General features: G+C 38.1%; 1 protein-coding gene across 4 annotated transcripts in view; it reads left to right on the forward strand.

The window, feature by feature from the left end:
• Positions 1-13,720, forward strand: part of SLC16A7 (solute carrier family 16 member 7) — a 155,484-nt gene that overhangs the window by 17,431 nt on the left and 124,333 nt on the right. The window contains exon 1 of one of the 4 annotated variants that reach the window (XM_031018820.2): positions 11,774-12,052. The exons of the other annotated variants lie outside the window; for them this stretch is intronic. The gene's annotated coding sequence lies outside the window, so the exon portion shown is untranslated. Of the gene's footprint in view, positions 1-11,773; positions 12,053-13,720 lie in introns of those variants that run through there. 4 annotated transcript variants of the gene reach the window in all.

Consider the following 13,720-nt stretch of genomic DNA (forward strand, 5'->3'; position numbering starts at 1 on the left):
ACCTTGGAAAATATCTACTGCTTCATGTTAAAACCTTTTCCTCTGAAAACGTCCAAGTTATTACTGAATTTATAATCAAGTATGTTTATGAAAAATTGCACATAGAGATATCACACTATGTTCTGCATTAGAATTAATATTAAGGAGGCAGGCATCAACCAAGTGGTCTTACCTATGGGCTTAGAAAGCAGTTTTTGCCATGCGGTGCTCAAGAAGTTATAACATTTTTTGGCATTTTCATTATCTTGGGAAGTCAATGACTAAGGCTCTTGTCATCAGTGCCTGTTCTTGGTTTTGCAAAAAGAATGCTGTCTATACTTACACCTCTGTAACAAGAGGATATTAGGGTTGCGTGTCTCCTTTGGAAGGAACAGAACATAGGAAATTGGCAAGAGAAAATGAATAAGAGTCTTGTGTAACAGAGGAGGGATAGGAGGCATGCATTTGTGAGAAAGAGAAATCAAGCATACCTCAAAAGAGAACCATATAGGACTATTAATCAGAAATATAAAATTATGCACAAAAATTCACCCTGCCCCAAATCTTACGGCTTTTGTCTGCTTTCCTTAGCTGTGCAAAGTTGGCCCACTGATTGTACTTACAGGCCAGCTCAAACATGATCTGCTTTGACAGGCCAATCTGAATAGCAGCAGAATATATAATTAAACAGCCTCTGCTTAGGATCGTAGGAAATAGTGAGGCTAAGCTGGAATTGGGTGCCCCATTACTGACAGTTGGAGGGCTTAGCTTTTAGCAGTGTTTCTCAACAGCAAGTCTGATTCAAGAATTGGTGTACCGGGGCGTCTGGGTGGCTCAGTTGGTTGGGCGACTGCCTTCGGCTCGGGTCATGATCCTGGAGTCCCGGGATCGAGTCCCGCATTGGGCTCCCTGCTCGGCGGGGAGTCTGCTTCTCCCTCTGACCCTCCTCCCTCTCATGCTCTCTGTCTCTCATTCTCTCTCTCTCAAATAAATAAATAAAATCTTAACAAAAAAAAAAAAAAGAATTGGTGTACCATGGTTGACCATTGTTCTCTCAAGTCTAATCTCTCTCTCTCTCTCTTTTCTTCTTCTTCTTCTTTTTTTTTTTTTTAATAATGCGTGTCACATGCCCACATTTATGAGCCTGGCTTTCCCAGCCTCATTTTCTTCTGCTATTAGTGTTACTTTATGCCTGTCTCCACATACTGATTATTGGTTGTAGAATTCTCTGACTCCCCAGTCCTCTATGAGAACTGGGGCACAGCCCTGTGTTTTATGGTCTCCTTCCCTGGGGAGAGGAGTCCTTGAATCTCAGCCCAGGAGCTAAAGTCCTGCTACCCTAAAGTGGATCATGTTTGTGGTAACTTCTAGCTGGCCTAGACTCAGGCTATCTCCCATCGTGCACTCTCTATCTATTGGGTCGGGATCCTGATTCATGGTATGGACTCTTCCTAATTATTACTAGTGATTGTCGTATGTCCTCTATTGATCACTCTGACTTGAATGTCCCATTCTCTTTCTGCAACTGTCTAACATATTCACCTTGTACCAGAATTGCCAAACTACTAATTGCTTTCCTCTCATTCTTAGATTACAAAGCCCTTCAGAGGTGAAATCATGTCTTAGTCTCCTGGGATCCACACAACGTGTTGCCATTGTCTATTTCTTTCTGACAAATTAGAAAGTCTACTTGTAGAATCATTGGCTCATACTCACACCGCCCTGTCTGACTGGGATCAAATTACCATGCTTATATTTGGCACTTCATAATACTAATTAATAAATTATTTTGAAGTTGTTTAATATTGTTATTTCTTTAATAGTATGCCAGAATAGAAGGTCAAAAATCCTCTAATGCTTCTCTTAGAATTTGGTAAAAACTAAGACTTAGTGCAAACTATGCCACTTGGATATGTGGATAAGTGTAGTTTTATTTCAAGTTTTAAGGTATGTAAACATCAACTTTTAAAATTCACTTTATTAAAATATAAAAAAAAATTTCCATATAGAAGCTAGGAAATTGTGATTTGTTTTTTATCCTGTGTGTTTGTTTGTTTGTTTGGCAGGGGAGGTGGTCGTAAGGAAGTGGATGGTACATTGAATACTTATTCATATTAATTCAGGATTGGAAATTTGCTTTGCTTTGAGGAAACTATGCATTTCAATTATATTTTCAGTATTTCCTCATATGTTTATAACTTAATCAATTTTTTCCATTCCATCCACCAATCACACACACCTTTGTGTTCTCTGATTCTTCTGATTGAAGTAAATATGAAATTAATGTCATAGTCACCACCAAATTTTACACCCAGAGTGAGAAGGTGGTATAAATATGCTTTGTGCCTCCCAAGTACTTTTGTGTGCTCAAAATAAGGTAAAGTTAAATTGTTAAGGGAGCTAGAAGACTATCTTTTAATGAAGGATAAGCTAACATTAGAAGTATCTACTTAACTACACGTTCAAACATTATTATTGGCCTACTTATATGTTGCTGGGCTGCTGTCTAAACCAGTATAATCTTCCTTCCAGGCCAGAAAATAGGTTTTTGTTCCCCTCCTTACTCATGTTGATTTAAAATGAAACATGCAAATTTGTCAAACATTTTAGTCTACATATATAATAAAATAAGTCAGACTGTAATTATCATTTTCTGTCATCAAATAAAGTACCTGATAAGTCTTTTATCCATTTTTTCTGTATGAGTGTTTATCTTTTTATTGCTTAGATAGGTTTTTATATATCTCAAATATTCTGTACATACATATTACAAACACCTTCCTTCAGACAAAGGCATTCTTCTTCATCTTTTGTAGAGTGTCTTTTGATACATTCTGAATTTTAACAGCTGAATTTATCGGTTATTTCCATTTTTTTTTGGTTTAATTTGTTCATATCTTGCTTAATACATCCTTCGCAACCCCAAGGCCATAAAGATCCTATCCTAAATGTCTCTCAGCACTGTCCAATAGACTTTTCTACACTGATGGAAATATTTTATATCTGGCACTGTCCAATATGCTAGTCACTAGTCACATGTGGCTTTTGAGCACCTGAGATGTGAAGAGTGCAACTGAGGAGCCAAATTCTTAAATTTCATTGTAAGCAATTTACGTTTAAATGTAAATAGACTCATGTGGCTGTTGGATTGGATAGCACAGCCCCAGATTTGTCTTATCTTAAATGGTGATTCATTTACTGTTCATTTTTCTGCATGGTGTGAGGGGAAAATCTCATGTCATATTTTCCTGTGTGGGTGACCAGTGCTTTTCCCTACTCCTTTTTTAAATTTATTTATTTACTTATTTTTTTTAAAGATTTAATTTATTTATTTGACAGAAAGAGAGGCAGCAAGAGAGGGAACACAAGCAGGGGGAGTGGGCGAGGGAGAAGCGGGCTCCCCACTGAGCAGGGACCCCAATGCGGGGCTCGATGCGGGGCTCGATCCCAGGACCCCGGGATCATGACCTGAGCCGAAGGCAGACGCTTAACCATCTGAGCCACCCAGGCGCCCAATAGATTTTTTTTTTAATATTTTATTTGTTTATTTGACAGAGAGAGACACAGTGAGAGAGTGAACACAAGCGGGGGAAGTGGGAGAGGGAGAAGCAAACTCCCCGCTAAGCAGGGAGCCCAATGTGGGGCTCGATCCCAGGACCCCGGGATCATGACCCGATCCGAAGGCAGATGCTCAATGAATGAGCCCCCCAGGCACCCCTTATTTATTTATTTTCTTTCCCTTCACTTGATGTAACCCTTGGTCCAATTGGCTGTGGCCTGGGGTTAGGATTATGTAGTACAAGCCTGTCTAGGTGTGTTCCATCATCACCATCAAGAAGCAAAGTGAAAGAAGGGGAGGCAATAGCAAATACATCGAAAGTAGACTGGTGAATTAGAAACAAGACAACTTGTCAGTTTGGGGAAAAATTTTTTTATGTAATTTCCTTTACATAAAAATATGCTTGAATCATAAAATGGTTACCTAAAGAGAGATTCTTCTTAAAATTTTACATTGATTGATGTGTATTATGTATAATATTTCACAGCTGATATTTTTCTCATTTCAATTTATCATATATTTAGTGCCTCTGGACTTTCAAGCTCACAGCTGATGACAACTTGCTCAGACTGAGTAACAGGGGAAACAAATTTTGTTTGGTAAGAACTAAAAGGGTATATAGATAATAACCAGGACAGTTTTAATTTCTTTGCTAGTGAGTAAAATAGATTTAACTTTCCATCTGAATATATATCATGTGGAAGTTCAGTGTGTACCAACAAGAGACTTTGTTTTTACAACGTTTATAAATATTACTTAACACAGTTTTTTTCCTACTCTCAAGAACATGGAGAGAAGTTGTTTAAAGTACTTGACCTTTAAATGCAGAGTGTATAAATTAATTCATGTTATTACTTCAGTTTCACAGCTGAGTTGACTTATAAATAAAACTTTTCCCTCATTAGAAATGAAGCCCATCTTGCAGCTCCCTGTAGGTCTCATATCACTTACACCATGCTATGCTTCATATGTTGACCTGGCACCCAAGAGAGTTTATGCACAATTGGTGAATTAAACCAGAAATAATTTCCTGTGGCATTATGTCATAACCTCAATGATAAAAAAATCCATTAATGTCTTTTGCATTTAATTAGAAAAATTTAAATGAATCCTTTCAGAAGTACATAAAATTTGATAGGTCACTATTTAGATTTCTTGTGTGGTAAAAAGTACTTATCTCTTTCTTATGTAAACTGTGTAATCATGTAATTATCTATGTGTGTGTGTATGTACTAGTCTTTTGATTTTTATTTATTTATCTTGTCATATCAGATGTTTGTAATTAATTTTGCTAGAGAGAAACTTTAGCCTCCTGAGGAAAGATTTTTTACCTTTAAGTAATGACATACTTTTGCCCACAAAGCTGCAGAGGAAGTAAGATATGAGGACTCTCTCTGGATAAATCCATCATTTTTACTTAGTTCCTGTTTTTTTTTTTATACATCTGACAGTCTTCCTCCCTATCTTTGGGTCCCTCACAGACTTCACTTTTTTTTTAATCACCCAACACCATTTATTTCTGAAACATCTGCTTTTTTCTTTCCTTACTCATTTTTCTTTTTTCAGTGACACACCTGTCTTCAGAGTTTCAGCTCAGCCCTTCCAAGCTGATATTTTCCAGGTTTTCAAATCTTGCCCTAATTGACCTCTTTTGATTCAGTCCTGCATGGCCATTGCCTCTGTGCTGTTCGCCTACTTATTGCTGTTCTTCCATCCATTAATATCTACCCAATCTTCCACATTGGAAACACAAGGTTGTTCTTGACACTTCTATCGACATCCAAATTTTCATCAAACCCTTCAGACTCAGTAACCCTCTTCTCTCTTTTATAATTCTCCACAATACCCTCAAAGCCATTGTACCCAAAATAAAACTAATTATTTCCCTCCCATGCTTAAAAATTGACCCTCCATTTACTGTTGTAACCCTTAGCTTTCCTTTTACTGTCAAGTGCTATTATACATTTTCAGTCTTCATTCTTGCCCCTTCTGATCATATAGCCAATGATTCAGGGCCCTTCAAGAACTATGACTTTGAGTATTCTGCTCTTTATATCTGAAATGACCTATTAAACCTTTTCCTGCTTATCTTTCATGACTACATTCAATTGTCACTTTCTCTACAAAGTAAAGGGAGCCTTTATAGCTTTCATGGGAACTTAATTAATGTACCCCCATTGTAGCTTTTGGCACATTGACTGTTATTATATGCTTGTATAATCCATCACCCCCACCATGTAGTAAGGGGAAAATGCATCATATTCTGTGTGTGTGTGTGTGTGTGTGTTTTAATTTAGCACTTAGCTTAGGGCCTTACATGTAGTAGGTCCTCAATTATTGACTAAATGAATCAATTAATTAGTGTCCTACTCAGCACTCAGATTAAATTTTTCCATCGTTAAAGATAGAAATAATTTCTTTCTTTGGGGTGTCTACGTGGATCAACTGGTTAAGTGTCTGACTCTTGATTTCAGCTTGGGTCATCATCTGAGTTGTGAAATTGAGCCCTGTGTTGGGCTCTATGCTGGGCTTGGAGTCTGCTTTAGATTCTCTCTTTCCCTCTCCTTTTGCCCCTCTGCCCCCCCCCCCACTAGTGAGCTCTCTCTCTCTCCAAAAAAAAAAAAAAAACAATTAGAATTTCTTTTTTTTTTTAAGATAGAAACAATTTCTCAAGACTATGTTGATTCTTAAAAGACTGTTCTCTGTTTTCATTTATATGACTTGGAGGTCAGTTTGTCTGTTAGTCAAACTATCTGCCTATTCATCTGCCTTCGTTAGTTGTGCTGTTGTAACAAAATTTCATAAACTGGTGCCTTAAACAACAGCCATTTATTTCTGCCAATTCTGGAGGTTGGGAAGTCCAAGATCAAAATGCTGGTTCCTGGTAATAGCCCTTTTCCTGGCTTCCAGATAGCCATCTTCTTGCTGTGTCCTCACATTGAGTAAGGAAAGAGTTAAAGTATAGGCAGAGGGAGGTAGGGGGCCCGGGACTAGGCTCTGAAACTATTCCTGGCAGGTAGAAGCGCTGAGACAGAGTGAACAAGAAATAAGGAAACAGACCACCTGGCCTCGGATGGTCAGGAGTATTTTTCTTTGGCAGCTACAGTGTATCACAGAAAATGACCAAACCTCAAAGAATTAAGTCACTAAGGGTATTATCAATAGTCTGCGCTCAAACCAAGATGGCACAAGAATCTCAAGGCCACAAGCTTCCCAGTCAGTTCTCAGTAAAATACTGCCACCAAAAGCCCTCAGTGGCAACTCATTCGGGACCCCTCTCCCTCTAGAGAGCTGCTTCTTTCCTTTCTGCTCTCACCTTCGCTTAGTAAACTTTCACTTCACTTCACCCTTTTGTGTTCCTGAAATTCATTCTTTGACAATGTGAGTCAAGAACCTGTGATCCTGTAACATATATGGTTCCCTGAACAACATGATGGGACAGAGAGCCAGACACAGAGACAAAAAGAGAGAGAGAGGAGAAAAACAAGTTCTCTGGTCTCTTCTAAGGACACTAATCCCATCATGAGGACCCCCACCCTTGCACCCCCCAGGACCTCATCTAAACCAAATTACCTCCCAAAGGCTCCACCTTATAATGTCATCATAATGGGGATTATGGCTTTAACATGAATTTGGGAGGGGTTCACAAACATTTAGTCCATAACATTTTTCACCTGACTGTATCTGTCTGTCACCATCTTTGCCATATGCAATGATAGAACAGTACTCAAGTTTTCCCAGTTTTCTCAAATGATAATAATCAAATTTTCTATCTAGAAGCACTGTGCCTGACTATTAAAATGATATGCCCTTCTCATATTTGTTTAAAATACTATATTATGACTAATGTCCATATTATACATTAAATTACAAAAATTATCTACTCATAACTAATACAATGAAAGAAAATAGTTTTCTGAGCAACTTTTATTTTTTTTAAGTTTATTTATTTATTTACTTGAAGTAATCTTTACACCCAACGTGGGGCTCGAACTCATAGAGTTTGCACGCTCTTCCCACTGAGCCAGCCAGATGCCCCTGTTTATGAGCAACTTTTAAATGGAAGTGGTTGATGATATTTATGTCATTGCTATAAAAACCTTCCTCCACAAAGTATTTCAGAATGTGTGCCTAGGTAGAGTTTCTTAAATGTCACATTTTATTGTCATTTCCCAAATATGTTATACAACTTTCTGTATGCAGACTTTTGATCTATCAATTTAGTATCTTTTCTTCTGCAGTCCTTACCTGTTGCTACTATGCCTGTCCTTCAAGGGCAGCTTAACTTCCATACTTTTTTTTTCCCCAAGGTTTTTATTTTATTTTATTTTATTTTATTATGTTATGTTAATCACCGTACATTACATCATTAGTTTTTGATGTAGTGTTCCATGATTAATTGTTTGCATATAACACCCAGTGCTCCATGCAGAACGTGCCCTCTTTAATACCCATCACCAGGTGAACCCATCCCCCCACCCCCCTCCCCTCTAGAACCCTCAGTTTGTTTCTCAGAGTCCATAGTTTCTCATGGTTCATCTCCCCCCCAGTTCCCCCCCTTCATTTTTCCCTTCCACCCTTTTTAATCATGCATATCCTCATGACCCCAGCAAGAGTAATCTATTTCCCCCTTTGAATTTTCATAACACTCACTGATTGAATAATATTTAGAACTCATTGTATATTATCTTGCTTTTTAAAATTTTCATACATTCCATGTAAACTTTCTTTTTTTTTATTTTTTTTAAAGATTTTATTTATTTATTCATGAGAGATAGAGAGAGAGGCAGAGGCAGAGGGAGAAGCAGACTCCCCGCGGAGCAGGGAGCCCGATGCGGGACTCGATCCCAGGACCCTGGGATCATGACCTGAGCCGAAGGCAGACGCTTAACCGACTGAGCCACCCAGGCGTCCCCCATGTAAACTTTCTGAAGAAAAACATTTACATCTTTTTATGCTATATAGGAGGCACTAAGGTGCCTCCTATATAGTAGGTCCAAGTCAACAGTTTTTGAAACAAGGAACAAAGGAGTATGAACTGGATTGGCCTTGTGGGGATTTTGATACTTCCTGATTCTCCTTTGCTTCTCTCTATGCTCCACTGAAAGCTCAGCAGAATGGTAGCTTCCTGTTGTTGTCACTTTCCTTGATGTGCATTTCCTCTTGGGAAACCCACAGTCTTTGCTTGACCTTGAGCATTATTCTAGCTTAACATCAAGTTGCATATATTAATTCACTAGTGGGACACTCTGAAGATAGGAGCAGATTGTCTGCCTTTCATAGGTTAAAATGTAATCCAGAACATTTTGCAGATAGTAGCAGTTTGACATAGTTGGAAGATCATGCTTTAGAAGCGCTGTTTACCAGTGTTATGAAAATTGGCAACTTGCTAAATCTCTTTGAGGCTCTTTCCTCACTTGCAAAAGGTGGGTGGTAAAACCTCTCAGCAGGGTTGTTGAAAGTATTAAATGACACACATAGAAAATACTTGGCTTATACTGGGTACTCAAAACAAGTCAGCTGTTTATTCCATGGATAAACAATTAAAATGATTCTTACTTAGCACAGAATCAAATAGCACTATGAGAAAATCTAATACAGTGTCTCTATGACTTTGCATTTTGGAAGTTATCATGTCAATGGAATATGTATGCATTTAATCTTTAGTAGAATTATTGTATCACAGTATCTATTTCATAATAAACTTATCAGAATTTAATCTTTCCTGGTACTCGTTAAAGGTTATGCCAAATCTCTGATAAGAAGATAAAATGATTAAAATCATTGGTTTCATGGTATCCCTAGGGGTAAGGCCCTCAGTTTCCTTTCTGTTAAATCAGATATATAGAAACATATATTACATTTGTTTCAAGGACAAATAGCCAAAAAGTTTGACTGCATTGTATTGTATTCTTTTGTATTGTATGCTATATGTATTGTATTCTTTTTCAGTAGGAGGTGTTTATAGTTATGTATTAATCACTTAGGTAATCATAGCTTAATTTTGGTTTAAAGTCAAAATTAGTAATGTTTCAGAATAGGTCAAGGTGATGTAGGGATTGATAGAATGTGCTTTCAAGCGACATCAATTTGGCTTCCTGAGGAGTTTGACCTACTACAAGGCTATTCCTTCTACTGTTATTGGGAATTGAGTTTGTTTTCTTATGAATTTGGACTCAGAGCTTAAGCAAAAATAGAGTTCTTCTGCTGCTAGAATAGGACTTTGGGAAAGAAAGAGATTCCATTCTGGGCATTTGTTTATAGCAAAATGTCAAGACAGTTATCTACCGGAGACAAAACTCAAGACTCTGAGATAGGTGGAGACATCTGCAGGAAAAGAAAATTGCTACTGGATTCAAGGCCAGGAAATATTATGGTCCATGCTATCTGTTGTGTATTATTATATATACTTGCCTCACTGATCATGTAAAACATATCTTGAGTGCTTTACATATTCAAAGCATTGTGTTACATAGAGGCGGTTGGGAAAATAAAAATAAAACCTGGTCTGTGCCCATAAGGAGGTTAAATTACTGTGTGTGCATTTGCATGCATGTTTGTATGTTGTGGGGAGAGTTAAATAAGCAAATACGTGACTGCAGTGTAATACAAGACAGAGAGAGAGGAGTAAAGTGAATTAAACCTAAATGCTAGAGTTTGGTATTCTTTCACTTTTAGGCACATTTAACAAAATGTTATTTTGAATTTGTAACTTTAATTGGAAAAGGGCGGGAATCAATTTTCCAACCCTGATTCTTTTTAGATTCTTCAAACTAATCTGGGTTTCTCAGCCTCAGCGCTATTGATATCCTGGACTAGGCAATTTCTTTTATGGGGCACATTTAGAGGCATCCCTGGCCTCTGCTTCGGGTTGGGCCACAATATTTAAGGAAGTACTCGTTCTCAGGGCCATGTAAGTTTAATCTTGTGCTTCCATGACCCTAAGAATGGGTGATTGTCTCCTTAAATGTTGAGACTTAGGTACCTCCCTTGATTCACCAGAGTCTAGGACTGCCTCTGTCCCCTAGAAGCCAGTAACATCTTCCCAGTTGTCATAGCCAAATATGTCTCTAAACAATGCCAGATGTCCCCTGGGGACCAAAATGGCCAGCAGTTAAGAACCACTACAATCTAACTGGAATAACTCAGCATATTTTCATTTTCGTTTGTAAAATGTCCAGAAGAACAGCCAGCAGTGTGACCTTTTTTGTACTTAAGGTAGCAACTAAATACAGGTGTATTTTGGGCAGCATATGAGTGGCTGAAACACACTTGGTTCTCAAAGTAGCAATACAGGTATATTTTGGGCAGTGCTAGCATTTGCAGGGAGAGCTATGGAAAGAAACTGCCAGGGGCGCCTGGGTGGCTCAGTCGGTTAAGTGTCTGCCTTCTGCTTAGGTCCTGATCCATATTGGGCTCCCTGCTCAACAGGGAGCCTGCTTCTCCCTCTCCCTCTGCCCCTACCCCCCCAACCTCTGCTCATGCTCTCTCTTTCTCTCTCAAATAATAAATAAAATTTTGTTTAAAAGTTAGAAACTGCTGTGACTAATGGGTTGATGGACATTGGCATTAGAAATAGACAAAGGTTTGTAATCTTTGGGTTACTTACATGTGAAGGATCCATCCTGTCATTAATAATATACCTGAATTCTAGGCCTTGGGTGCATTGAAGAGGAATACTTCTGCGTTAATCTTGGGTTGGAGGTGACAAGATTTCCAGGTACATTATCTTGGTCCTTGTACAAAGCTTAAAAAATCTACAGTGGGCTGGGTACTTTATTTTCTTTTTACAAAATTAGGCAGTCTTCTTGGTTAATACTTCATTATGCCATGTATATTTGTTATTATCAGTTCTGCTCTTCCCTGCTCTATTTTCTTGGACTCGGGGAAGTTGTGGCACTTGGGCAATTGCAGTTTGTACAGTGCGGCTGCCGATAAGGTTCCAGATTCATCAGACCCTAGTGGGCTGCTAATCATATCAGTTAGTGCACAATCAAAAAACCACATCATAGCATATGCGGTCTATTTCCATGGTAAGGGTTAAGTAAGAGTGATATGGTTACTTAATGTTTAGCAATAGACTTTATTTCCAGGAATTCCAGGAGTCTCTCATCCAGTGATGTGTCAAGTAGCATGTTGCTTCATATTTTTTGTATCACTTCCTGCAAAAGTTGGTACATGCTCATAATAATAGCAAATTAAACAGCTGAGTTTCACAGCTCACAAACTTCTGCCAGGCAGTGTCCTCTTTGTTTTATTTGTATTTATTTCTCAGTCACACTTAGTGGTGGTGAACAATATATTCCCCATTTAATGGATTTGGAAACTAAACTGAGCAAGGTTCATTAAATTGTCCATAGTCACATGGTTAGGATCACTTGATTTCAGGTCTGCCAACTTTGGAGTCTATGTTACTAAATGTGACTTCAGAGCAGCTTGACACAGCCTTGCAGATTATACTCCAGGTGGCCCCATACACGTTACACGCCTTGCGAATCCTCTGCGATTATACTGGTAGGTACACAATAAGTGCCCAGTGAATTCCAATGCATTTCGGTGTTATTTATTTTTACATTTTTATTCCGAATGGTATCTAGTGAATGATGGGACACTAATGTCTCCCTCCCTCCTCACCTCCCTCCCTTCCCTTCTTCCTTTTTTCCTTCCTTCTTTTATTTCTTTCTTTCTGCAGGGACAGTGCTTAGCAGTAAATTCATTGAGGAAAGGGTGGAATTCAATTAAGAGATTGTTCCTTGCCTATTGTGTTTCCCCAGATTCTAGTGCCGCTGATGCACTGAGAATGAAGGTACCCCTTTAGAACCATTCCTATAGCTAGTGTTCGTGAAAATTGTATAGTGCCACCAGAATTCTTTTGCTGAAGCCTGAGGCTAGAATATTGTCTCACCATTATTTATTATTGTCATGGAGCCATTAGCTTTTGCCATTAGAAACTATACTTATACTAAAGGTGTTACAGCTGGATGTATGTGCTCCAAATTCTCATTACATGCTGCTGACCTTTCCCTATAAATCTCAGCTTGGAGTTATCAGCTTTCTACTTGTTGGCCCTAATTGGAAAGTTCTCTGCTATATCCAGGTACAAAATGTACTATCAGAGCTTGAATTTCTGCCCCATATTAACATTGCCTTTGTGACTTATTTCCTCAATTCTCTTTCCATTGGTAATCCAGCTGAAACAAATTCCTTAGTTTTATATACAAATTGAGCTTATGGTAGAACACATTACAAATCATGCAGTGCAATAAATGAGAGAGCACAGTCTAATACTTTTACCATTAGAGGATATTAAAATATCCTTTTCTAATTAATTACTTGCATGCCATTTTTTTCACTTAATAATCTAGAAATAATTTCATGAATTTTTCAGCAGTCATTTTACAGTTTGAAAATCCAAGTGTCAGGTATACAATAGCAAATTTCATGAAGGGTTTCCAGGGAGTTCTTTTATAGTTTCCTGAAACCTACCTACATTTCAGGTGGATTCTCATTTGGCAAGATTTGTGTAATCCAAAGATGGCAGAGAGAATGTTTGTGACTTGATTCATCTGTCTATGAGAAAAAAAATATTTCCCTGAGAGAATCCTTCATATTTCCCATTCAAGTCATTTGTTGAAGCTGGCGGGTTTCCCAGTGGTTTAATACCATGTTCCTCCTACAAGGTAGGGATCCTATGTATTGTACTTAGAAACTCTTAACCACTCAAACATCCCTGTTACAGGTTTTTCACATATATTAATAATGATATACTAGAAATCAGTATTACAAAGATCCACCTTAAGTGCAAACTTAGAAGTAATTTGTTTTCAGTGCAGATTTAAATATTTAAATACTTAAACATTTATTTCACAATCTCAGTTAAATAGCACTTACTTTGAAATAATTGTGTAGGGTATGCTGAATGTGAGTTCTGTTCTTCTTAGGCTTTTATTTATTTACTTTCTATTAAAAACAGATTCAACAGTTCACATAAGTGACCTTGAGCTTCATGAGGTCATGAGATAAAATGATCAACACTGTATAGGTTCTAAATTAAGACGTAGGTAGAATTATAGGGACCGTGGGCAAATTCACCTGGAGACAGTAGGCATGTTAAAAGATAAACTGGGGCGGGCGCCTGGGTGGCTCAGTTGGTTAAGCGACTGCCTTCGGCTCAGGTCATGA

This window comes from Leptonychotes weddellii, chromosome 5 (assembly GCF_054177405.1).
Source record: "Leptonychotes weddellii isolate Sample4059 chromosome 5, ASM5417740v2, whole genome shotgun sequence".
Classification (NCBI taxonomy): Eukaryota; Metazoa; Chordata; class Mammalia; order Carnivora; family Phocidae; genus Leptonychotes; species Leptonychotes weddellii.